The sequence below is a fragment of the Propithecus coquereli genome, unplaced genomic scaffold (genome assembly GCF_000956105.1).
Source record: "Propithecus coquereli isolate 6110/MARCELLA unplaced genomic scaffold, Pcoq_1.0 Scaffold92, whole genome shotgun sequence".
NCBI classification, from domain to species: domain Eukaryota; kingdom Metazoa; phylum Chordata; class Mammalia; order Primates; family Indriidae; genus Propithecus; species Propithecus coquereli.
The window spans coordinates 7,716,295-7,720,554 of NW_012155507.1; positions in this window are offsets into that span (position 1 = coordinate 7,716,295).

Consider the following 4,260-nt stretch of genomic DNA (forward strand, 5'->3'; position numbering starts at 1 on the left):
TGTCTCTTCCCTTAGTTGATTGTTTCCTTTGCTGTGCAGAAGATTTTTAGCTTGATGTGATCTCCTTTGTCCAAGTTTGCTTTGGTTGCCTTTGCTTTTGGGGGAATTACTCAAGATCATTCCCCAGACCAATACCCTGAAGCATTTCCCCAATGTTTTATTTTAGTAGTATCATAGTTTCCGGTTTTAACTTGTCTTTTATCTATTTTGATTTTAATTTTTATGTGGTGAGAGATAAGGGGTCTAGTTTCCCTCTTCTGCCTATGGATATCAATTTCCCCAATGCCATTCATTGAATACTCTCCCTCCCCCACTGTACACTCTTGATACCTTTGTCAAAAATAAGTTCACTATAAAAGTGTGGATTTATTTCTGGATTCTCTGTTCTGTTCCATTGGTCTGTGTGTCTGTTTTATGCCAATACTATGCTGTTTTGGTTGCTACAGCTCTGTAGTATAATTTGAAGTAGTAATTTGATTTTGTTTTGTTCTTGTTGCTCAGGATGGCTTTGGCTATTCTGAGTCTTTTATGGTTCTGTATAAATTTTATAATTATATTTTCCTATTTCTGTGAAGAATATCATTGGTATTTTGGTGGAGATTGCATTGAGTCTGTAGATTTCTTTGGATAGTATGTACATTTAAACAATATTGATCCTTACAATCCATGAGCATAGAATCTTTTTCCATTTTTGTGTTCTCTTCATTTATTTCATTAATGTTTTATAGTTTCCATTATACAGCTCTTTCACTTATTTGGTTAAGTTTATTCCTTATTTTATTTTATTTTATTTGTAGCTATTGTAATGGGATTCCTTTCTTGATCACTTGTTCAGATTCTTTACTCTTGGCATGTAGAAATGCTACAGATTTTTGCATGTTTATTTTGTATCCTGCAAATTTACTGAATTTGCTTATCAGTTCTAATAATTTTTTGTGGAGTCTTTAGGTTTCTCTAGATATAAGATCACATCATCTGCAAACAAGTATCATTTGATTGCTTCCTTTCTGATTTGGATGCCCTTTATTTCTTTCTCTTGTCTGATTGCTCTAGCTAGAACTTCTAGTACTGTGTTGCGTAACAGTGGTGAAAGTGGGCATCTTTATGTTGTTCCAGATCTTAGAGGAAAGGCTTTCAGTTTTTCCCCACTCTGTATGATACTAGCTGTGGGTCTGTCATATATGGCTTTTATTTATTTTTTTTACAGTGCTTTGAGCTAGTAGATTTTATTTGATAATTCAGTGTTCATTTTTTGCTGTATGTGTATATGTTATCTCATTATTTAATAGATAATATTCCACTATAGTATGTAATATTGATAGACAATAAAGAAATTTCCAAGGATTGTCACCATAGAGTCCTGCAATAAACACACTTGTACACATATTCTTATATACTATATCTTTTCTTTTTTTTGTTGGCTTGATAGCAGTAAATGTGTTTCTGGATAAAGAATTAATAATAATGATAAATAACAACAAAAATTACTGATATTTACTAAGGACATATCATTTGCTAGACACATGAGTAAGCAATTTACATTTACTAATTTAATTTCAACAAGCTCTGGCTTTTATTGTAGTGAAGTAAATTCTCCTATACTCAGTTTTTTGAAAGTTTTTATCGTGAAAGGATATTGAATTTTATCAAATGCTCTTTTAGCATCAATTCTAATGATCATATGGTTTTGCCCTTCATTCTGTTGATATGTATCAAATTGAGAGATTTGCATAAGTTGAACCATACTTGCATCCCTGGCATGAATCCCACCTGATCATTATAAATAAACTTTTAAATGTCTTGTTGAATTCAGTTTGCTAGTAATTTATTGAGGATTTTTGTATCTATGCTCATCCAAGATGTTGGCCTATAGTTTTCTTTTTTTTTGTTGTGACTTTGGTTTTGGTATCAGGGTGATACAAGCCTCATAGAATGCATTTGGAGGTATTCCCTCCTCTTTGATTTTTTTTTTAAATTTTTAAATGATCTCATTTATTTAAAAATCAGAATGGGTGTGGGAAGGTGTACACCTGCAAGCATAGAGATATCACCCAGATGGTCTCCTAAATATGAATTATGTTTGTTTCTTAGACTTTTAAATAATTTTTATTTTTCATATTTTTATATTGTTTGAATTTTAAATAGTTTAAGTAGGATTGGTATTAGTCCTATGAGTGCTTGATAGAATTCAACAGTAAAGCCATCAGGTCTTGGGCTTTTTTTTTTTTTTTTTTTTGATCATAGACTTTTTATTCTAAAAAGGCTGCATACTATGTGATTGTACTTATGTGACATTTTGTAAAAGGCAAAAATTTAGAGATAATAAGCAGATTAGTGGTTGCCATGGGTTCAAGATAGGAAGAATAGAATGTGTGAAGCACAGGGAAATTTTTAGTACAATGAAACTATTGTATATTATGCTGTATTCGTGGCTACGTGACAATATGTATTTGTCAGAACCCATAAAACTTTATAGCACAAAGAGAGAACTTTAATGTATGCAAATTTAAAAAATAATTTAGGAGGTCAGTGGATCCCAGTTTAGCATGCAGAGTATGGCAAAAGAATTTAAATGTATTACAGATGTATTATATAACCTCGCCGAGTGTGTGTGGGTGAAAAAGATGTAAACTTAAGTAACTTTAGAAATGAATCGAGACTGTAAGACTAAAGGGAGAAGGGACTATACCTAAGAACTATATTCTAGTTCATAATGTTGCTTCCCATGAGTGTGTGGATTAACAATTATGAAACCACTGTATATGTAAACTGGAATTGAACAATTAAGTAATGTGCTGACAAAGGGTAGCACCCAGGTTTCTCATTATTGGAATGGCTATTGACAAGCAAGGGGGAAAGACTAGGATGATTTACATGTTATTGGAGTAGAGTTAGAGATATCAGTGTGAACTTGTTTAGTTTAATACGGATATAGACCAGTACACATAGAAATAATTAAAATATAGTGTACTGGGGTTAGTATATACACATACATTTTCTAGCTCTGCCTACCGAGAGGGGCTAGAAGCAAAGATACCACTGCAACAATAAGCACATCCAGCACCCAGATCTTTTCTAATATCATTTTCCAATAATGAACCAGAAATTTTTTAATAGGTGGCTGATTATAGGGCTGGGTAAGGGTATATATAACATAACTGGGAACCAGGGCATCTTGTAGTAACTGAGAATAAGAAAGTGCTACAAATAAACAAAATTCCTAAGCTGATACATGTATGTCAAAGGGACATAGGAGCCTACTGAAAGGCCTCCCAATGGCGAAAGCTGAAACAATTTGTGTGTTTGTCATGTTTGTCATCTGTCATTTGCCTTTCTTGATGTTGGCCTTCCTTTCTTCTGCTTTTTGGAGGTTTGAGGGGTTTGTTTTGTTTTCATTTTTGGTAATGGGCTTAACAACGCTTTGTTTTTATTTATCTCTAATTTTTTTATTTCAAAATATTACAGGGGCACAAATGTTTTGGTTAAATGTATCAATTTTGTTATGCTTCAGTCAGGTTTATAATTGTGTCCATTACCCAGATAATGTGCAGTGTTAATTCTGTTCTTTATTTTTGACTGACTAAGTTGACACAGTTGTCTTCAAGCTCTGAGATTCTTTCTTCTGCCTGATCTAGTCTATTCTTCAAACTTTCCACTGTGTTTTGTATTTCCTTAAATGTACTTTTCATTTCTAGAAGTTCTATTTGTTTTTTTATAAATATGTCGATCTCTTTAGTGAAATTTTCATTCATTTCTTGAATTGTTTTTCTGGTTTCTTTGAGTTGGTTTTCCATTTTCTCTTGTATTTCATTGAGCTTCCTTACAATCCATATTTGGAATTCTTTATCTGCCACTTCAATATTTTCATTTTGGTTGGGATCCATTGCTAGTGAGGTGGTGTTCCCCATTGGGGTGTCTTTTCACTCTGATTTTTCATACCTCCAGAGTTGTTTTGCTGATTCCTTCTCATCTGTCATTTTTTATTTTTGAATTTTCTTTTGTTTAGATGGGGCTTCTTTCTCCCCCACACTTGAAAGGGTGTGACTGTAGCACATGTTGGGTAAGAAATTTTGGCTTTGCTTGTGGGTGCTTTGATGGTGATCTAGGTTCTGGATGGATGCCTTGGTTATAGATATCTTTAGCATGGTGGTTTTGTCAGTTGCTAGTTGTTTGTAGGCTGTAGCAGTGGTGAGCTATGTGCGTGGGCAGGTTCCTTCTTTCTCTTTGATGGGGGGGTGGAGATCCTTGAAATCCTTTCTC